We start from the raw sequence: 24,036 nt of genomic DNA, 5'->3' as shown, positions 1-24,036 counted from the left end.
CGTGGCACTTACTTACTTAGAAGATGAAAGTGATGGGTCTAGGATCACATGTCAGAGTGAGAAATAGAGCCCAGGTCCCTGGACATCCAGTCCAATATGCTCTTCGCAGTTCAGGGTGTCCGCTCATTCTAACCTTACTAACAGAGGATTTCAGATTTTTCCAGCTGTATGTAAAAATGATATTGGCACTGAGGAAACAAACTTACAAATTGATGCAATATTTTCTAAAAAGCATTCATTTGAACCAGTAAATATTTCCACATTAAGATAAATTAATTACAGGCTGATATTCTAAGCATGTGTAGAATATTTGGTGTCATCACAAATTACAATTATTGCTCATTTCAAAGCTCCATGGAAATATTGTGGGGAATTTTAATATCTGCATTTATTCTCTCATGATACATTTCTCAAACAGCCCTGTTCAAAGAAATATTTTCTATTACTTAACTAAATCATGTTAATATTTGTGTTTTGTGTTTTTTATTCTTCTCTGTCAACTTTCTACGCACACAATTGGCATTTATAACTGGAGATACTATCGGCAAATTCATCATGCTTTACTGCTGTGCTGTTCTGAGATAAAGAAAATAAGGAATTACTATGTCAATTAACATTTTACATGAAGATTCTTAGAGTTGGAAGACATTCAGAAACCATTTAGCCCATCCCACTCACCATACAGATAAATAACCTGGATAATGGCCAATAATAACTATTACATGAAAGGAATCAATAAATATTTGCTGAAAAGAGTGCATAGATCTTCTTCTCAATCCAAATCATTTAACCAGTTAATGAAAATGTTCCAGGCATCTGACTCTCAAATTGATACTCTTTCCACTACATCATGAAGATCCATTTGACATATTTGATCTATTAATGATAATAATTTATATTAAACATATTTTCACTTGGGAAAGTCAGGCCATTAACTGCTGCTAGTCATTTCTCATTTTGAACAATCTCACATTTTGTTCTGGCCCCCAAAATATATTAATATAGTTGTAGTTTTGAATATTGTCTTTCTTCACTGGAGTCTCTTCTGTCTGTTTTGTTATATTTAGAGGCAAATCAAAGCGGGATGTTGTAAAATAGAAAATGAAAATTGGATGTAACTTTTTAAACCAAATTTTACATATTTCACCTTATTCTTTTATGCTTGGTAGTATTTTCATCTTTATCTTACTCACTATGGATGGCATCTTTAAACTGAGGACAGGAAAGTCAGGCTTCATGAACCCTGAGAACTTTTTCTGAAAAGTCGGCTCTTGTTTGTTGACTGACAGTTGGAGTTTTGGTGTACAGTTCTCAGTTTATATTAGTATTTTTTTGTCATGATAATACTTTATGTCAACTTTAACAAATTATTCATTGAAACCCATTTTCCTAATTTATTATTATCACTTCTCAAGTTTTTTCTTCTGGAAAAAGATGAATCCTTATATTTTATAATGTCTCATGTGTATTTCTAACTAGTCCTTATTTCTTATTTTCCTGCCTTATTAGAGTTTGTATTGTTCTCTATCACTTAAATTCATTTTATTTTATTCTCTCTGTCCTGGGCCGTTGGAGCCATATAATCTTATAACTCTGGAGCTAAGAGGAGCTTTACAGAGTTCAGAATCTCAAATTCTCTACTATTTAGGATTCCTTTACTAATTCTCCTTCTCCTTTGGGTTCTGTATTTTGAAAGACTTTCGTCTAAAAACAATGCATTTACTTTAGTAATCTTTAAGTTGTCTTTCTATCTTTTGCTACCAATGACATATGCGATTGCTATTCAGAATTTCTCATCAGAGCAAGACTGGTTGTCACTGGTTGTGTTACTCCACCAAGGTGATAACATTCTTGCCAATGGAGAAAAATAAATAAACAAACATACAATAAAACTTAATGTTTCCATACGCCCCCCCCAGTGTTATCTTGAGTGAATGCAGTTTTCCATTTGGAGATTTGAAATGCTGAAAATAGTTCACAGAATACTTCTTTTTAGAAACGCTTAGAATCAGGAAAGCTTCAGTTGTGATTCACAGATTTAATCCCAGGTAGGCAAAACAAGATCTACCCTTTAAATAGGGGATGGGTCAGACCCTAGTTTTATTTTGAGTCCTAATTCATGTCCCTTCCATTATTCCACACTTCCTAACTTCAATAAGATACTGGAATAAGAAACCACCAACCACATTGACATACGTGCCATAAGTCCCTGAAATGCAGTATCAATGTATGCAGATTCTGCAAACCCTAGGATACCGGATGCTAGCGTCACTGTGTGTTAAGAGGGTACTAAGTCAGGAAACAGAACTTTTGGTTAGGCAAACTCAAAACATCAGATGACTTTGAGACTCTCTAGAAATATTCTTAAAATATCTGATTAAGTCTGAAATGTGTGTAGCCTGGACTGGTTTAAAAATTTCCTGAATCTGACCTACTTCCACACAATACAGGGTAATTCTGAAGCTAAGGAGGTCACAGTTTCCCCTAGGAAGTCTTTAATTTAAGCTTCTATCTGTTTTAATAACTGCATTAAAGCAGGGGCCCCAACCCCCTGGCCATGGACCAGTAGCAGTCTGTGGCCTGTTAGGAACAGGTCTGCACAGAAGCAGATGAGTGGCAGGCAAGTGAACGAAGCTTCATCTGTATTTACAGCCATTCCCTATCACTCACATTAGTGCATGACCTCTGCCTCCTGTCAGATCAGTGACAGCATTAGATTCTTGTACAAACGTGAATCCTATTGGAAACTGCATATGTGAGGGATCTAGGTGGCATGCTCCTATGAGAATCTAATGCCTGATGATCTGCGTCTCCCCTCACCCCCAGGTGGGACCATCAAGCTCATGGCTCCCACTGATTCTCTGTAATGGTGAGTTGTGTAAGTATTTCATTTACAATGCAACAATAAAAGAAATAAAGTGCACAATAAATGTAATGCTCTTGAATCATCCCGAAACCATCCCTGGACCCCAGTCCATGGAAAAACTGTCTTTCACAAAATGGGTCCCTGGTGCCAAAAATGTTGGGGACTGCTGCTTTAAAGGCATCTGGTACTATTCTAAGTATTTCACAAACATTAACTTTTTAAATTTTCCTAACAACCCCAAGGGGCAGGTATGATTATTATTGCTACATTACCAACAGAGAACTGAAGCTCAGAGCAGGTGAGTATCACTGGAGATCGCACAGCAAGTTAATAATAAGGTGAGTTAGGACCCCAGGCAGTCTGGCCCAGAGTTTATATTTCTGCACCAATACATCATAGTGTCTGGCATCTTGCAGACTAACTTAATACTCTGTGGTTAAGGGGTAGTGAAAAGATGCCCTGGAGCGAGCTTCATCTTTGGGTTTAAGGCTTCATCTTTGACCTCAAGGTCATGGATTGGGCAGTTGTGTTTGTGTTTCCTGCTACTTATTTCTTGGGGTCAATACAATAACATTGTTACCAGGAGGGCAATTTGGAGATACCTAGGAGGGCACATCAATATGTACATATTTTATGATTACCATGTTAAATATGGTTAAATATGGTTTTATGATTAATGTTAAATAACATTACCATGTCATTTAATTGTTATTAACTATAAAGGGATTTTGATGGATTTAGGAGGCTGGTCATCATATATTAGCCATGGACAATGGGTGTCCCTCCCCTTCCTTTCTCCCTAGCAAGATGTAATTACTATTCATTCATTTTAATTCTGGCATGCCAATCTGTATTCATGAGGAAGAAATGTTAGTGTTGAGTCATTATTTTTCTGGTTTAACATTACACATTGTAAGGAAAACAAGGCAATATTTTTCCTCTGTCAACAAAAAATCACAGAAAAGTAACATTAGCATCTACATCACATCAGCACCATAGTAGGCAATCATCAAACTAGGAAAACACAGAATTCATCTTCTGTAAACTAGCAGGACTGCTGTGCTGTTGGTGAAATTATCCATGATTAAAAAGAGGAGAGTTCAAACTGGAGTAACCTGCTGGGGATGGAAATGTTGACCTCATTTTGGATTTTATTATTTAAAGGGAAACTTTTTTTTTTTTTCTTCCCTCAGGCAACATACATGTTAGAGGAAAGCAAAATAGATTATTGATGCTTGGGTCAAAAAAGAAATGTATTCCTCTAAGAGTGTTCCTGTAAGTCAGACTTTGTAACGTTCGTCTGTAGCAATCCCCAGGGGCTGTAGATACATTTGCTTGGAGACTATTCCAGCTGCCCAATCTTTAATAAAACAACTGGTGGACAATTGTTTCATTTACCTCCCACAGTTCAATGACATTGATTCCTGGGGCTTACCGGCTCAAATGTACCAAATTGGAGGAGATCGTGGCAGTGTATAATGTGGTCACAAGGAAGTATATTGTTTATTCTGTAAAGTGCATCGGGAATGACAGCTTCCTCTCGTGAGGATGTCTGTTCAGCTGCACAACTAGTCAGGATAAAGGAGAGTATAGTTCCCTGGGGCCTATGTTTCAAGGAGGAAGAAAAAGTGCTAATAGAAAAACGCTGTGTGGAAATGTTCTTTTTTTTCATTCTCTGCAGTGTATCTTTTGGTATCTGTTTGTTTGCAAATATCAATCACCTTCCAAACTATTATATAAGTTTACAACTTTACTTAAATTGTTAAATTTATTTAAAGTCTTACAACTTTATTTAAATTGTAAGAGATCACTTATGTAATAGTTTGGAAGGTGATTGATATTTGCAAACAAACAGTGAACTTATTTAAATACCAAAAACGCAATGCATTTTAAATTAAATAACTGTTGAGGAACCTAAAAGGAAAATACGTTCTATTTTTATCTGTTCAGGATCATTACAATTCCATTCCAGGTTCAGTCAATTTAGAGAAAAATTTATGTTCCTGTAAATTTCGTAAGTGCCCAAATGATCCCAGTTGGTCGTTATCATCTCACAGCATCTACTGAACAGCATACATATGTCTCTAGTGGGAAAACAGAATGCGCCAAGGGTATGAAATGAGCAACTATTAACCGCCTGAAAAAGACTTTTTACTTTGGCAGTTGGAAGGTTTTTGCAGGATAAATGAGTAACAATTATTATACTCAAGTTTCGTTTTTTCGAATAATAGGCTACCAACTTAATTAGTAAACATTTACTCCTGCCTGCAATCTGTAGAAAATGTGTATGAAGTCTCTGAGCATTTTCATCCATTTTATCATATAAACAATTACTGAAAATTGCCTTCATCTTAGTTATTTATTAACTTGGGAGATATTTAACTCCAGAAGCTGTTTCCCTAGATAGAAAATGCAAGGTCTTCTTATTAAAAGGCAAAATAATTGTATTTTTCCTTGGCAGTATAATTTTGTTTTGATGAACAAACACTTCAACCATCATCTGGGCCAAGGTTGGTGTAAGAAAAGTTACAACAGGAAATTATTCTTTCTGGAACCCTGTTCACCAATGCTCACTGGCTGATTCTCTGCTCGTCCTCTAATAGCCATGACTTTAGATTTTAATGGAAAATAGAAGATGAAGAGAAGAAAGGTTCCCAGATTCAGTAATAATGATGAAAACAGCAGGCTATGAACTTATTTTTAATTCTCAACGCCTAACTAGGGTAATGAATTTAAAATCCACTTTGCCAAATTGTGGGCTGAAAATTAAAATTTTTTAAGGTGACTGTGGATGTCACTATGTGGTCAAGAAATAGTGAGGTGATAATTAGGATAATGGTTTCAAACTCTATGTGGATCAAAATCTCCTGGGGAGCTATTGGAGTTGGGATATATTTGGTTATTTTTTTTACAAAAAGACCCTATTAACAATCACTTAAGCTATAAGGAACTCTGGCATTGAACGGACTCAATGACATGATAGGAGTTTAGCATCCAGAATGGTCTGACCTCTGTGCTTTTCTCTGATCTCTGTATAGCCATTCCATCTCTGTCTTCACATGACTTTCTCTACTTCTCAGTCCAAATGGCAGAAAACCCAGCAAACATTTAATCATAGAGAAAGAGGAGGGGAGACACAGAGAGAAAAGAGAGAGAGAGAGACAGAATTTCTTTCTCCTAATCCCAGTTGTGACATTTCTGGAGAATGACCTATTGGCCATTTTTAACTCAACTGCTCAACCCTAGACCAATTCTGGTCATAAGGGAGATGACAACAGGTTGCAAAATGGTTGTTCCTACACTAACTATGTGAGGGGAGGGGTGAGATGTGGGCACAGTTCACAGAAAAGGGGTCAGGAGCTGGGCAGGCCCAATAGTAAGGACTAGTAGAGGAGCTTTAAGAGACATATCCGGCCAGGCACCATGGCTCACGCCTGTAATCTCAGCACTTCAGGGGACCAAGGTGGCCAGGTTGGTTGACCCCAGGAGTTCAAGACCAGCCTGGGCAACACAGTGTGTCCTCATCTGTACAAAAAATAAAAGTAAAAAATTAGCTGGGCATGGTGGCACACCTGTAGTCCCAGATACTTGGGAGGCTGAGGTGGGAGGATTATTTGAGCTCGGGAGGTTGAGGCTGCAGTGAGATGTTATTGTACCACTGCACTCCATGCAGCCTGGGTGACAGGGTCTCAAAACAAATCAAAACAAAATATCCAAACATTTCTAGTTTCCACTTAGATGTAGATAGCTGGAAATCCCCTCGCTCCCAAATGTCAGTTTTCAAAAAACTAGAAAGACAATACCTTTGAACCTGTCTTGAATGTTCTTTTTCCTACCCATTGGAATAGTGGAGAGGCAACCAACCATCCCAGAGTCTAGGGAGAGACGGGTGCCTGCAGGGAGAGACAAGAGCTGCAAACACTGGCTTATCTGGGCAGATGCAGAGGACTCCATAAGCAGACTCCTGCTAGGGCTGGTGGGTAAATAGGTGGAGCCTGGTTGAGTGTGTACTTCAATGGGAGGGTGAATCCCCTGGGGGAAGTGGACTATAAATATAGGGGGGCCCCCCACGCTTGCAGGCTTTTCCTTCATGAACTCCTCTAGGTGGTCACAGAAGACTGGGAAAATCCTAGGAAAATCTGCAGGATGGGGATGGAGGCATCAGAGGCAAGAAACTCAGAGTGAATTCTCCTCTTTCTCCCCTATGAAACAAAATCATTAATCTGTGGGGACAAAAGCAAGAAATCGTCACCTGTAGAGTACTGGTGAAATTTCTTTGCAGTTCAGGGAGAGAAATTTTTTCTAAAAAATCTTGAGCATCAAGGGAGGGGTAGGAATATATTTTTGGGTTTATAATGACACCAGGATTATCCAGCATTGGGAAATAAACCTGTATCCTGAGGGTTTGTCAACCCTACCTGGGCTGCCTCATGGGAATAGCCAGGATGCTATCTAAGGATCTTGATACCCACAGGTCAGAGGTGGTGCCTCAGTCAGCTCAGACTGCTAAACAAAGTACCACAGACTGAGTGAGTTATGAACAACTGGCATTGATGTCTCATGGCTCTAAGGTCTGGGAGTCTGAGATCAGGATGCCACCATGGTCATGTTCTGGTGAGGACCCTCTTTCTGGTGCTGACTGCCCAACTTCTTCTTGTGTCCCTAAATGGAGGAGAGAGAGCTCTGTGGGTTTCCTTTTATAATGGCATTGTATTAGTCTGTTTTCATGTTGCTGATAATGACATACCTGAGACTGGGGAATTTATACAGGAAAAAGGGTTAATGGACTTAAACAGTTCCACGTGGCTGGGGAAGCCTCACAATTACAGGGGAAGGCAAGGAGGAGCAAGTCACCTCTTAGATGGATGGCAGCAGACAAAGACAGGTTGTGCAGGGGAATTTCTCTTTCTAAAACCATCAGATCTTGTAAGACTTATTCACTATTACAGGGACAGCACAGGAAAGACTTGCCTCCTGGGAGAAGTACCTCAATTAACTCCCACTGGGAGAATTCAAGATGAGATTTGTGTGGGGACACAGCCAAACCATATCAGGCACTAATCCTATTCATGGGGGCTCCACCCTCATGACCTAATCACTTTCTAAAGACTCTGCCTCCACTGGGAACAGTGGCTAATGCCAGTAATCTCAGCACTTTGGGAAGCTGAGGTGAGCAGATGACTTGAGGCCAGGAGTTCAAGACCAGCATGGCCAACATGGTGAAACCCTATCTCTATTAAAAATACAAAAATTAGCCAGGTGTCATGGTGCATATCTGTAGTCCCAGCTACTTGGGAGGCTGAGACATGAGAATCACTTGAACCTGGAAGGTGGAGGTTGCAATAAGCCAAGATTGTGCCACTGCACTCCAGCCTGGCTGACACAGCAAGACTCTGTCTCAAAAATAAATAAATATAAAAATAAAGACTCTGCCTCCTAACATTGTCCCAGTAGGGATTAGATGTTAACCTATACATTCTGGGGAGACACAAACATTCAGTTCATAACAAGGAGTGTGAATGGAAAAGCCCTGGCCACTACTATTTGTGTGGCATCAGAAAGGAGTGAAGTTCTTCTCAACTATATTAATATTTCTTGACCTCCAAACTGGAATATTTTGTACTGGTGGATCTGAAGCACGCCTTAAGAATCTAGATTAGAGGAGAAGTGAGGCAAGATGGCCAAATAGGAACAGCTCCGGTCTACAGCTCCCAGCGTGAGCAATGCAGAAGACGGGTGATTTCTGCATTTCCATCTGAGGTACCGGGTTCATCTCACTAGGGAGTGCCGGACAGTGGGTGCAGTGCACCGTGCGCGACCCGAAGCAGGGCGAGGCATTGCCTCACTCAGGAAGCACAAGGGATCAGGGAGTTCCCTTTCCTAGTCAAAGAAAGGGGTGACAGACAGCACCTGGAAAATCGGGTCATGCCCACCCTAATACTGTGCTTTTCCGACGGGCTTAAAAAACGGCCCACCAGGAGATTATGTCCTGCACCTGGCTCGTAGGGTCCTACGCCCAAGGAGTCTCGCTGATTCCTAGCACAGCAGCAGTCTGAGATCAAACTACAAGGCAGCAGCCAGGCTGGGGGAGGGGCGCCCGCCATTGCCCAGGCTTGCTTAGGTAAACAAAGCAGCGGAGAACCTGGAACTGGGTGGTGCCCACCAAAGCTCAAGGAGGCCTGCCTGCCTCTGTAGGCTCCACCTCTGGGGGCAGGGCACAGACAAACAGAAACATAGCAGTAACCTCTGCAGACTTAAATGTCCCTGTCTGACAGCTTTGAAGAGAGCAGTGGTTCTCCCAGCACGCAGCTGGAGATCTGAGAACAGGCAGACTGCCTCCTCAAGTGGGTCTCTGACCGCTGACCCCAAGAAGCCTAACTGGGAGGCACCCCCCAGTAGGGGCAGACAGACATCTCACACAGCCGGGTACTCCTCTGAGACAAAACTTCCAGAGGAACGATCAGACAGCAGCATTCGTGGTTCACGAAAATGCACTGTTCTGCAGCCACCGCTGCTGGTACCCAGGAAAACAGGGTCTGGAGTGGACCTCTAGCAAACTCCAACAGACCTGCAGCTGAGAGTCCTGTCTGTTAGAAAGAAAACTAACAAACAGAAAGGACATCTACACCAAAAACCCATCTGTACATCACCATCATCAAAGACCAAAAGTAGATAAAACCACAAAGATGGGGAAAAAACAGAGCAGAAAAACTGGAACTCTAAAAAGCAGAGCACCTCTCCTCCTCCAAAGGAACGCAGTTCCTCACCAGCAATGGAACAAAGGTGGATGGAGAATGACTTTGACGAGTTGAGAGAAGAAGGCTTCAGATGATCAAACTACTCCAAGCTACTGGAGGAAATTCAAACCAAAGGCAAAGAAGTTAAAAACTTTGAAAAAAATTTAGACGAATGTATAACTAGAATAACCAATACAGAGAAGTGCTTAAAGGAGCTGATGGAGCTGAAAGCCAGGGCTGGAGAACTACATGAAGAATGCAGAAGCCTTAGGAGCCAATGCGATCAACTGGAAGAAAGGGTATCAGTGATGGAAGATGAAATGAATGAAATGAAGCAAGAAGGGAAGTTTAGAGAAAAAAGAATAAAAAGAAATGAACAAAGCCTCCAACAAATATGGGACTATGTGAAAACACCAAATCTACGTCTGATTGATGTACCTGAAAGTGACAGGGAGAATGGAACCAAGTTGGAAAACACTCTGCAGGATATTATCCAGGAGAACTTCCCCAATCTAGCAAGGCAGGCCAACATTCAGATTCAGGAAATACAGAGAATGCCACAAAGATACTCCTCGAGAAGAGCAACTCCAAGACACATAATTGTCAGATTCACCAAAGTTGAAATGAAGGAAAAAGTGTTAAGGGCAGCAAGAGAGAAAGGTCAGGTTACCCACAAAGGGAAGCCCATCAGACTAACAGCTGATCTCTCTGCAGAAACTCTACAAGCCAGAAGAGAGTGGGGGACAATATTCAACATTCGTAAAGAAAAGAATTTTCAACCCAGAATTTCATATCCAGCCAAACTAAGCTTCATAAGTGAAGGAGAAATAAAATACTTTACAGACAAGCAAATGCTGAGAGATTTTGTCACCACCAGGCCTGCCCTAAAAGAGCTCCTGAAGGAAGCACTAAACATGGAAAGCAACAACCGGTACCAGCCACTACAAAATCATGCCAAATTGTAAAGACCATCAAGGCTAGGAAGAAACTGCATCAACTAGTGAGCAAAATAACCAGCTAACATCATAATGACAGGATCAAATTCACACACAACAATATTAACTTTAAATGTAAATGGACCAAATGCTCCACTTAAAACACACAGACTGGCAAATTGGAGAAAGAGTCAAGATCCATCAGTGTGCTGTATTCAGGAAACCCATCTCACGTGCAGAGAAACACATAGGCTCAAAATAAAAGGATGGAGGAAGATCTATCAAGCAAATGGAAAACAAAAAAAAAGGCAGAGTTTGCAATCCTAATCTCTGATAAAACAGACTTTCAACCAACAAAGATCAAAAGAGACAAAGAAGGCCATTACATAATGGTAAAGGGATCAATTCAACAAGAAGAGCTAACTATCCTAAATATATATGCACTCAATACAGGAGCACCCAGATTCATAAACAGGTCCTGAGTGACCTACAAAGAGACTTAGATTCCCACACAATAATAATGGGAGACTTTAACACCCCACTGTCAACATTAGACAGATCAACGAGACAAAGTTTACAAGGATACCCAGGAATTGAACTCAGGTCTGCATCAAGCTGACCTAATAGACATCTACAGAACTCTCCACCCCAAATCAACAGAATATAGATTCTTTTCAGCACCACACCACACCTATTCCGAAATTGACCACATAGTTGGAAGTAAAGCTCTCCTCGCCAAATGTAAAAGAACAGAAATTATAACAAACTGTCTCTCAGATCACAGTGCAATCAAACTAGAACTCAGGATTAAGAAACTCACTCAAAACTGCTCAACTATATGGAAACTGAACAACCTGCTCCTGAATGACTACTGGGTACATAACGAAATGAAGGCAGAAATAAAGATGTTCTTTGAAAGCAACGAGAACAAAGACACAATGTACCAGAATCTCTGGGACACATTCAAAGCAGTGTGTAGAGGGAAATTTATAGCACTTAATGCCCACAAGAGAAAGCAGGAAAGATCCAAAACTGATACCCTAACAGCACAATTAAAAGAACTAGAAAAGCAAGAGCAAACACATTCAAAAGCCAGCAGAAGGCAAGAAATAACTAAAATCAGAGCAGAACTGAAGGAAATAGAGACACAAAAAACCTTTCCAAAAATTAATGAATCCAGGAGCTGGTTTTTTGAAAAGATCAACAAAATTGATAGACCACTAGCAAGACTAATAAAGAAGAAAAGAGAGAAGAATCAAATAGATGCAATAAAAAATGATAAAGGGGATATCACCACCGATCCCACAGAAATACAAACTACCATCAGAGAATGCTACAAACACCTCTACACAAATAAACTAGAAAATCTAGAAGAAATGGATAAATTCCTTGATGCATACACCCTCCCAAGACTAAACCAGGAAGAAGTTGAATCTCTGAATACACCAATAACAGGATCTGAAATTGTGGCAATAATCAATAGCTTACCAAGCAAAAAAAGTTCAGGACCAGATGGATTCACAGCTGAATTCTACCAGAGGTACAACGAGGAGCTGGTACCAATCCTTCTGAAACTATTCCAATCAATAGAAAAAGAGGGAATCCTCCCTAACTCATTTTATGAGGCCAGCATTATCCTGAAACCAAAGACGGGCAGAGCCACTATCAAAAAAGAGAATTTTAGACCAATATCCTTGATGAACATTGATGCAAAAATCCTCAATAAAATACTGGCAAACCAAATCCAGAAGCACATCAAAAAGCTTATCCACCATGATCAAGTGGGCTTCATCCCTCAGATGCAAGGCTGCTTCAATATACACAAATCAATAAATGTAATCCAGCATATAAACAGAACCAAAGACAAAAACCACATGATTATCTCAATAGATGCAGAAAAGGCCTTTGACAAAATTCAACAACCCTTCATGCTAAAACTCTCAATAAATTAGGTATTGATGGGACTTATCTCAAAATAATAAGAGCTATCTATGACAAACCCACAGCCAATATCATACTGAATGGGCAAAAACTGGAAGCATTCCCTTTGAAAATGGGCACGAGACAGGGATGCCCTCTCTCACCACTCCTATTCAACATAGTGTTGGAAGTGCTGGCCAAGGCAATCAGGCAGGAGAAGGAAATAAAGGGTATTCAATTAGGAGAAGAGGAAGTCAAATTGTCCATGTTTGCAGATGACATGATTGTATATCTAGAAAACCCCATTGTCTCAGCCCAAAATCTCAAGCTGATAAGCAACTTCAGCAAAGTCTCAGGATACAAAATCAATGTACAAAAATCACAAGCATTCTTATACACAAATAACAGACAAACAGAGAGCCAAATCATGAGTGAACTCCCATTCACAATTGCTTCAAAGAGAATAAAATACCTAGGAATCCAACTTACAAGGGATTTGAAGGACTCCTTCAAGGAGAACTACAAACCACTGCTCAATGGAATAAAAGAGGATACAAAGAAATGGAAGAACATTCCATGCTCATGGGTAGGAAGAATCAATATCATGAAAATGGCCATACTGCCCAAGGTAATTTATAGATTCGATGCCATCCCCATCAAGCTACCAATGACTTTCTTCACAGAATTGGAAAAAACTACTTTAAAGTTCATATGGCACCAAAAAAGAGCCCTCATCAGCAAGTCAATCCTAAGCCAAAAGAACAAAGCTGGAGGTATCATGCTACCTGACTTCAAACTATACTACAAGGCTACAGTAACCATAACAGCATGGTACTGGTACCAAAACAGAGATATAGACCAATGGAACAGAACAGAGCCCTCAGAAATAATGCCGCCTATCTTCAACCATTTGATCTTTGACAAACCTAACAAAAACAAGAAATGGAGAAAGGATTCCCTATTTAATAAATGGTGCTGGGAAAACTGGCTAGCCATATGTAGAAAGCTGAAACTGGATCCCTTCCTTACACCTTATATAAAAATTAATTCAAGATGGATTAATGACTTAAATGTTAGACCTAAAACCATAAAAACCCTCGAAGAAAACCTATGCAATACCATTCCAGACATAGGCATGGGCAAGGAATTCATATCTAAAACACCAAAAGCAATGGCAACAAAAGCCAAAATTGACAAATGGGATCTAATTAAACTAAAGAGCTTCTGCATAGCAAAGGAAACTACCATCAGAGTGAACAGGCAACCTACACCTCTGACAAAGGGCTAATATCCAGAATCTACAATGAACTCCAACAAATTTACGAGAAAAAACAAACAACCCTATCAAAAAGTGGGCAAAGGACATGAACAGACACTTCTCAAAAGAAGACATTTATGCAGCCAAAATACTCATGAAGAAATGCTCACCATCACTGGCCATCAGAGAAATGCAAATCAAAACCACAATGAGATATCATCTCACACCAGTTAGAATGGCGATCATTAAAAAGTCAGGAAACAACAGGTGCTGGAGAGGATGTGGAGAAATAGGAACACTTTTACACTGTTGGTGGGACTGTAAACTAGTTCAACCATTGTGGAAGTCAGTGTGGCGATTCCTCAGGGATCTAGAACCAGAAATACCATTTGACCCAGCCATCCCATTACTGGGTATATACCCAAAGGACTATAAATCATGTTGCTATAAAGAGACATGCACATGTATGTTTATAGCGGCACTATTCACAATAGCAAAGACTTGGAAACAACCCAAATGTCCAACAATGATAGACTGGATTAAGAAAATGTGGCACATATGTACCATGGAATACTATGCAGCCCTAAAAATGATGAGTTCATGTCCTTTGTAGGGACATGGATGAAATTGGAAATCATCATTCTCAGTAAACTATTGCAAGGACAAAAAACCAAACACCGCATGTTCTCACTCATAGGTGGGAATTGAACAATGAGAATACATGGACACAGGAAGGGGAACATCACACTCTGGAGACTGTTGTGGGGTGGGGGTAGGGGGAGGGATAGCATTAGGAGATATACCTAATGCTAAATGACGAGTTAGTGGGTGCAGCACACCAGCATGGCACATGTATACATATGTAACTAACCTGCACATTGTGCACATGTACCCTAAAACTTAAAGTGTTATAATAATAATAAAAAGAGTCTAGATTAAAATAAACCTCATGTTTCCTATAAAAATATCTATAGCTAATGGGTTAAAAATTTAATAATTCGATTTTGTAATAGTATTAGCTATTCAGTGTTCTAAGCAAGGATATCTCAGTACCAGCACTGTGTGACTGGCAATCATGAGAGTTCAAATAAAAAGCAAAATAACTGAGCAGCTTGAGAGCAGTGCCTGGGCCCATCTTGTATACCAACAGGGGTTGCCAGATTTAGCAAGAATAGAGAACATGCCAGCTGGGCATGGTGGCATATACCTGTTGTCCCAGCTACTAGGGAGGCTGAGGTGGGAGGATCACTCGAGCACAGGTTGCAGTGAGCTATAATCATGTCATTGCACTCCAGCCTGGGTGACAGAGGGAGACTCTTTCTCTAAAACAGGAAAGAAACAAAGAACACCAAGTTAAATTTGAATTCCAGATAAACAATAAATATGCCCAATGCACTATTTGAATGTTTATCTGAAATTTAAACTTACTGGCTATTCTATATTTTTATTTGGCAACTCTAACACCAGTGCATCCTAAGCTCCATGTCTGGATTATAGTAAGTGCTTAACAACTATGCTCAGTGATTGAATTGAAGGATGTCTTTTAACTCTGAATATAAATTAAATTCATTCCTGGTATGAAACGAAAGAATCAAGTTTTAGACACATTGGCAATTGAATGGTCCTAGAGTGTTTAACCTCCATATATGCTTATATGTACTATCCAGGAGCTCAAATTTGCCTGTACTCTCACTCTGTGGTATCTGTTGCAATCCTTGTGAATCCATGCTTTCAGGAACCATGGCCTCCTGAACCTATCTTCAACAAATCTAATACTTTTAATAACTGCTGATGTTTAGAGAAGTGGATGACATATAAGAATTATGGAAGTGGGGCCAGGTGCAGTGCTCATGCCTGTAATCCCAGCACTTTGAGAGGCGTAGGTGGGAGGATCACTTAAGCCCAGGAGTTTAAGACCAGCTTAGGCAATATAAGGAGACCCCATCTCTACAAAAAAGTTTTAAAAACTAGCAAGGTTGGGTGGCATGTACCTGTGGCCTCAGCACTCAGGAGACAGAGATGGAAGGATCACTTGAGCTGGGGAAGTCAAGGCTACAGTTGAGCCAAATGATCGTGCCACTGCACTCCAGCCTAACTAACAGACTGAAGCCTGTCTCAAAAAAAAAAAAAAAAAAAAAAGCAATAAAGGATTATGGAAGTAAAAAGAAGTCTGAATAATAAAATAATTTTCTTAGAAATAAGCCCTGCTTTCAAGGGGTCTTTAAAGCTCATTTTTTAATTTTAATTTTTTGGCCATCCTCTTCTTCCCCTGTTACCTTTCCTGAAATTGATGGGTAATGACTGTTTTATCTGTGACCTACAGACAACGAGAGGGGACAATTCAATGGCTATTTTCTATATTTCCCATTACATGGGGTAGGCGCAATTCATTAGGAACATGGCATTCCAAGGCTGCAGGTATCTAATCTTTTCGACCTCCTCACAAAAAGTGACATGGGAATTTCATTCCCTCTTGAAGGAATAAACTGGTGGCAACAGTCTCTAGTCACTTGAATTCTAGCCCCTGGGTCTAATTTTCAAATCGCTTTATGGTAATACAAAAAGCAAGAGTAATGTAGAGACCAATAAGGAACTTAAACTCTTATTGTTATATAAAAATAGTGTCAGGTATGGAGGTTGACAAATCAAACCAACTTTGGAAATTTTTTTCATTCCAGAAAGTACAGCCTGAATGGCCACTTCTTGCTTGCAAATGAAAAATCAAAGATCCGTTAGTGTCTGGGGGAGAAGATGCAGCTGCACCCCTTGACTGAACCAAGCATGCGCTTTACTCTGAATGCAGAATTCCTACCCACTAGCATTTGGAGTTGTTGTTATGGCACTCAGCATATTTGCATAAGCATCAGGGGGTCTCCTGGAGTTTGGAGTCATTATAGTGAATGACATATTACCCCATTTTATTGTCCTAGAATAAGATGGTCATATGCAGTCTAAAGACACAGGAGGTTTTTGGACACATGTTTTTCAGCCTGTGACTCTGCATGGGTAATAGACACATACTTCCCTGTGTTTCTTAACGCTTACCTAACATTTACTCACCAAAGCTAGTTGAATAAAGATTGAACAGACTTTCTTGGGAATGTGGAATAGGGACAGTGAAAGACTGATAACGAACTGCAGTGTTGACAGAACACAAGGAATTGGGAGATATGGTGTATTAATCCATTTGTGTTGCTGTAAAGGAATGTCTGAGGCTATGTAATTTAGAAAGAAAAGAGGTTCTTTGGCTCATGATTCTGCAGGCTGTACAAGCATGGCACCAGCAACTGCTCCTTCCTCGTGAGGGCCTCAGGAAACTTACAGTCTGGCCAAAGGCAAAGAGGAAGCCAGTGTATTGCATGGTGAGAGGGGGAACAAGAGAGAGAGGAAAAGGTTCCGGCTTTTTTAAAGAACCAGCTCTTGGGTGAACTACCAGACTAAGAACTCACTCATTACCATGGGGAGGGTACCAAAACATTCATAAAGGATCTGCCTCCTTGACCGAAACACCTCTCACCAGGCTAACCTCCAACACTGGAGGTCACATTTTCAGCATGAGATTTGGAGGGAACACACATGCAAAACCTGTTATGTGGAATCTGACATTATTCAGAATGAAAGCAATAAGTTCAAAGAGGAAATGGGAAGAGAGGAGGTGTCTGAAGACAGCTGTATTCCTTATTTCTTTGAGGTTACCCCCAACTTTATGATACTTATTTTACTTGAATTTGCTAAATGTGCGTTTCTGTTCTTTGCTATTTATGATACCCAAGGGTATCATTTTTTTCCTCTCTGACTCATTTCTGTTAATTTTTTCCTAATTATTTTCCTCTGTGGAGGGTAGGTCTTCTTAAGTTGCCCTTTACTTTTATGGAAGATTTAAGTCATTCAACTCAACTCACAGTCATAAAAATTCATTAACATATCACATACCTTCTTATTTTAGGATGCCATTGGATTCCCAGGAAAACACTTGCTCTTTTAATGTAACAGTCTTTCCGTCAACAAAGGCTACTAAGCCAAAAAGAAAGAATCAGCAAGATTTCTGATGTTTCTATCATACCATAATACTGGGAAAGGTACAACTATTGTATTCATTGTAATTTGCTATTTTCAAAGACTGCTGCCAGTAATTAGGACTCATCAAAATTAGCTAGTATCCAGCTTGTAACTAAAACAATCTCTTTAGTTCTATGGCAAGTAGCTATGTGTTTGATTCAGTTAGAAGCTAGAGTCCACAAAAGTGTGTATTATGTAGCTTTGCTGACTAACTCCTATGAATGAGTGTAGGCGGGTAAGCATTCCTCCACTTCAGTGCTTCCTCTGAAAAAAAACGTACAGTTATACTATAACTTTATTCTTCTTATGTTAGAACTTTTCTTGTGTTTTCTGAAGCCCTATGTTAGTCAATCTGGGCTGCCATGGATGAAAACCACAGACAGTGTCACTTAAGTAAGAGAAATTTATTTTGTCACCCTTCTGGAGGTCGCAACTCTAAGATCAAGGTGCTAGCATGGTTGGATTCTGGTGAGGGGTCACTTCCTGGTTTGCAGACAGCTACCTTCTTATTGTGCCCTCACATGGCAGAGAAAGAAAGTATGCATGAGACTTTCTGGAGTCACTGTATAAGGGCACTAATCTTGTCATGAGATCACACTGTCATGACCTCATCTAAACATAATTATTTCCAAAGGCCCCATCTTTAAATACCATTATTACATTGGGAGACTGGCTTCAACAGAAATTTAGAGATGGGGAAGAGACACAATTTCACTCATAGAAGGCCCTAACAGAAAACTAACTGTGTCTGGGAATTCTACATCACATTGAAAGAATTCAGGAAATGATTTATTGGCATAAGTAGCATGATCGAATGGTTTTCCTTTCGATTTGCAAATGTCCCTTCCTTCTCTCTAATCTGTTCTTAGCCCTCTCCTCTGCATAGCTTGCCAACATTTCACCTGGCTTGTGAATATTTCTGGATTTGTTTAGATCACTGGGTGAGTTTGTGATCATGGCTTTTAATACTTTTCACTCTGGTGAGGATAAATGTTTATATTCTTTCTTTCAAGGGGTAGCTGTGTTTTTTTCTTTTAAATATGTTGAATAAGTCCTAACAAGGTTGTGTCTACTTTGTCTAAGTGAAATTTCCAGGTACTAAAAAATACTCCCTTGAAGCTTCAAAAGTTATTTTCATAAAGGGTTTCTGATGAACATCCTAAATTACTCTAAATGATTGAATCCCTCTCTTAAAGCCAACACTGGGGAGAGTCAACCTTTGCTTGATGATTTTGGCTTCTAATTCTAAACCTAGCTTTTTGTGACAGAGGCCAGGTATTAATAATACCATATTTGGGTCAGACAGATTTAGATTTAAATTTTTGTTTGTCCTTTACACTTCCTAGCCCTTACTTTCCTCATCTGCAAAGCTGTGACAATAACTACTACTTTGGAAGACTGCTGTGCCTTTAACTGTGTTTTTAAAAAAGTTGCATCTATAAGAAGATCTTTAAGGCTTTCATGTAAGTCTTCAATTGCAGTTCAGAAGTCTTCTGCAGTTGAGTAACATGTTCCTAGTATTTAATTTATTTTTGTTTGTGGTGGCTTGACCTTGCAGTATCACTGCCATTTTTTTATTGACCACAGTCTCCCACAATAACAGCTTGAGAATTGCCTGCTTTTTCTTTTTATCTTTATTTTCACAGAGAGTTACAACTTCCATTTCACAATCACTGGAATTTCTCTAATAGTCCCTTTCTTTTCTGGGATGTTTTTAGTGTTTAAATTTGAATAATTTGGTAGTTATGAAAATCATTAGGACACTCTGCTTCTCAAATTGTTTCAAAGATTTAAAACTTTGGAAGGGAGGAGCCAAGATGGCCGAGTAGGAACAGCTCCAGTCTACAGCTCCCAGCGTGAGCAACACAGAAGACGGGTGATTTCTGCATTTCCATCTGAGGTACCAGGTTCATCTCACTGGGGAGTGCCAGACAGTAGGTGCACAACATTGGGTGCAGTGCACCATGCACGAGCCAAAGCAGGGCGAAGCATCGCCTCATCCAGGAAGCACAAGGGGTCAGGGAATTCCCTTTCCTAGTCAAAGAAGGGTGACAGATGGCACCTGGAAAACTGGGTCACTCCCACCCTAATACTGTGCTTTTCCAACAGGCTGAAAAAACAGCACACCAGGAGATTATATCCTGCACATGGCTCGCAGGGTCCTACACCCACGGAGTGTCACTCATTGCGAGCACAGCAGACTGAGATCAAACTGCAAGGTGGCAGCCAGGCTGGGGGAGGGGCGCCTGCCATTGCCCAGACTTGATTAGGTAAACAAAGCAGCCAGAAAGCTCCAACTGGGTGAAGCCCACCACAGCTCAAGGAGGCCTGCCTGCCTCTGTAGGCTCCCCCTATGGGGTCAGGGCACAGACAAACACAAAGACAGTAGTAACCTCTGCACACTTAAATGTCCCTCTCTGACAGCTTTGAAGAGAGTAGTGGTTCTCCCAGCACACAGCTGGAGATAGAAGCACGGGCAGACTGCCTCCTCAAGTGGGTCCCTGACCCCTGAGTAGCCTAACTGGGAGGCACCCCCCAGTAGGGGCGGACTGACACCTCACACGGCCGGATACTCCTCTGAGACAAAACTTCCAGAGGAACGATCAGACAGCAGCATTCGCGGTTCACAAAATTCCACTGTTCTGCAGCCACTGCTGCGGAAACCCAGGCAAACAGGGTCTGGAGTGGACCTCTAGCAAACTCTAACAGACCTGCAGCTGAGGATCCTGTCTGTTAGAAGGAAAACTAACAAACAGAAAGGACATCCATACCAAAAACCCATCTGTACATCACCATCATCAAAGACCAAAGGTAGATAAAACCACAAAGATGGGAAAGAAACAGGGCAGAAAAACTGGAAACCCTAAAAATCAGAGCACCTCTCCTCCTCCAAAGGAATGCAGCTCCTCACCATCAACGGAACAAAGCTGGATGGAGAATGACTTTGATGAGTTGAGAGAAGAAGGCTTCAGACAATCAAACTACTCTGAGCTACAGGAGAAAATTTCAACCAATGGCAAAGAAGTTAAAAGCTTTGAAAAAAAATTAGACGAATGGATAACTAGAATAACCAATACAGAGAAGTCCTAAAAGGACCTGATGGAGCTGAAAACCAAGGCACGAGAGCTACCTGACAAATGCAGAAGCCTCAGTAGCCAATGCGATCAACTAGAAGAAAGGGTATCATCAGTGATCGAAGACAAAATGAATGAAATGAAGCGAGAAGAGAAGTTTACAGAAAAAAGAATAAAAAGAAATGAACAAAGCCTCCAACAAATATGGGACTATGTGAAAACACCAAATCTACGTCTGATTGGTGTACATGAAAGTGACAGGGAGAATGGAACCAAGTTGGAAAACACTCTGCAGGATATTATCCAGGAGAACTTCCCCAATCTAGCAAGGCAGGCCAACATTCAAATTCAGGAAATACAGACAAGGCCACAAAGATACTCCTCGGGAAAAGCAACTCCAAGACACATAATTGTCAGATTCACCAAAGTTGAAATGAAGGAAAAAATGTTAAGGGCAGCAAGAGAAAAAGGTCGGGTTACCCACAAAGGGAAGCCCATCAGACTAACAGCTGATCTCTCTGGAGAAACTCTACAAGCCAGAAGAGAGTTGGGACCAACATTCAGCATTCTTAAAGAAAAGAATTTTCAACCCAGAATTTCATATCCAGCCAAACTAAGCTTCATAAGTGAAGGAGAAATAAAATACTTTACAGACAAGCAAATGCTGAGACATTTTGTCACCACCAGGCCTGCCCTAAAAGAGCTCCTGAAGGAAGCACTAAACATGGAAAGGAAAAATCAGTACCAGCCACTGCAAAATCATGCCACATTGTAAAGACCATCAAGGCTAGGAAGAAACTGCATCAACCAACCAGCTAACATCGTAAGGACTGGATCAAATTCACACATAACAATATTAACTTTAAATGTAAATGGGGTAAATGCTCCAATTAAAAGACACAGACTGGCAAATTGGATAAAGAGTCAAGACCCATCAGTGTGCTGTATTCAGGAAACCCATCTCACATGCAGAGACACACATAGGCTCAAAATAAAGGGATGGAGGAAGATCTACCAAGCAAATGGAAAACAAAAAAAGGCAGGGGTTGCAATCCTAGTCTCTGATAAAACAGACTTTCAACCAACAAAGATCAAAAGAGACAAAGAAGGCCATTACATAATGGTAAAGGGATCAATTCAACAAGAAGAGCTAACTATCCTAAATATATATGCACCCAATACAGGAGCACCCAGATTCATAAAGCAAGTCCTTTCTGACCTACAAAGAGACTTAGACTCCCACACAATAATAATGGGAGACTTTAACACACCACTGTCAACATTAGACAGATCAACGAGACAGAAATTTAACAAGGATACCCAGGAGTTGAACTCAGCTCTGCACCAAGTGGACCTAATAGACATCTACAGAACTCTCCACCCCAAATCAACAGAATATACATTCTTTTTAGCACCACACCACACCTACTCTGAAATTGACCACATAGTTGGAAGGAAAGCACTTCTCAGCAAATGTAAAAGAACAGAAATTATAACAAACTGTCTCTCAGACCACAGTGCAATCAAACTACAACTCAGGATTAAGAAACTCACTCAAAACCGCTCAACTACATAGAAACTGAACAACCTGCTCCTGAATGACTACTGGGTAAATAATGAAATGAAGGCACAAATAAAGATGTTCTTTGAAACCAACGAGAACAAAGACACAACATACCAGAATCTCTGGGACACATTCAAAGCAGTCCATAGAGGGAAATTTATAGCACTAAGTAACCACAAGAGAAAGCAGGAAAGACCTAAAATTGACACCCTAACATCACAATTAAAAGAACTAGAAAAGCAAGAGCAAACACATTCAAAAGCTAGCAGAAGGCAAGAAATAATTGAGATCAGAGCAGAACTGAAGGAAATAGAGACACAAAAATCCCTTCAAAAAATTAATGAATCCAGGAGCTGCTTTTTTGAAAAGATCAACAAAATTGATAGACCACTAGCAAGACTAATAAAGAAGAAAAGAGAGAAGAATCAAATAGATGCAATAAAAAATGATAAAGGGGATATCACCACTGATCCCACAGAAATACAAACTACCATCAGAGAATACTGTAAACAAACACCTCTATGCAAATAAACTAGAAAATCTAGAAGAAATGGATAAATTCCTCGACACATACATCCTCCCAAGACTAAACCAGGAAGAAGTTGAATCTCTGAATAGACTGATAACAGGCTCTGAAATTGAGGCAATAATCAATAGCTTACCAAGCAAAAAAAGTCCAGGACCAGATGGATTCACAGCCGAATTCTACCAGAGGTACAAAGAGGAGCTGGTACCAATCCTTCTGAAACTATTCCAATCAATAGAAAAAGAGGGAATCCTCCCTAACTCATTTTATGAAGCCAGCATCATCCTGATACCAAAGCCAGGCAGAGACACAATCAAAAAAGAGAATTTTAGACCAATATCTTTGATGAACATTGATGCAAAAATCCTCAATAAAATACTGGCAAACCGAATCCAGAAGCACATCAAAAAGCTTATCCACCATGATCAAGTGGGCTTCATCCCTGGAATGCAAGGCTGGTTCAACATACGCAAATCAATAAATGTAATCCAGCATATAAACAGAACCAAAGACAAAAACCACATGATTATCTCAATAGATGCAGAAAAGGCCTTTGACAAAATTCAACAACCCTTCATGCTAAAAACTCTCAATAAATTAGGTATTGATGGGACTTATCTCAAAATAATAAGAGCTATCTGTGACAAACCCAAAGCCAATATCATACTGAACGGGCAAAAACTGGAAGCATTCCCTTTGAAAATGGGCACGAGACAGGGATGCCCTCTCTCACCACTCCTATTCAACATAGTGTTGGAAGTTCTGGCCAGGGCAATCAGGCAGGAGAAGGAAATAAAGGGTATTCAATTAGGAAAAGAGGAAGTCAAATTGTCCATGTTTGCAGATGACATGATTGTATATCTAGAAAACCCCATTGTCTCAGCCCAATATCTCCTCAAGCTGATAAGCAACTTCAGCAAAGTCTCAGGATACAAAATCAATGTACAAAAATCACAAGCATTCTTATACACAAATAACAAACAGAGAGCCAAATCATGAGTGAACTCCCATTCACAATTGCTTCAAAGAGAATAAAATACCTAGGAATCCAACTTACAAGGGATTTGAAGGACCCCTTCAAGGAGAACTACAAACCA

General features: G+C 40.2%; 1 long non-coding RNA gene across 2 annotated transcripts in view; it reads right to left on the bottom strand.

The window, feature by feature from the left end:
• The window catches only part of LOC134759158 (uncharacterized), a 46,650-nt gene that overhangs the window by 10,862 nt on the left and 11,752 nt on the right, over positions 1-24,036 (bottom strand). The window contains exons 1-2 of one of the 2 annotated variants that reach the window (XR_010135085.1): positions 14,924-15,024; positions 13-164 (exon numbers count right to left, since the gene is read on the bottom strand). This is a non-coding gene — a long non-coding RNA (uncharacterized lncRNA). Of the gene's footprint in view, positions 1-12; positions 165-14,923; positions 15,025-24,036 lie in introns of those variants that run through there. The other variant, XR_010135084.1, reaches the window with a different exon arrangement.

This window comes from Gorilla gorilla, chromosome 8 (assembly GCF_029281585.2).
Source record: "Gorilla gorilla gorilla isolate KB3781 chromosome 8, NHGRI_mGorGor1-v2.1_pri, whole genome shotgun sequence".
Classification (NCBI taxonomy): Eukaryota; Metazoa; Chordata; class Mammalia; order Primates; family Hominidae; genus Gorilla; species Gorilla gorilla.
This window is presented reverse-complemented; position numbering and strand designations above follow the sequence as displayed.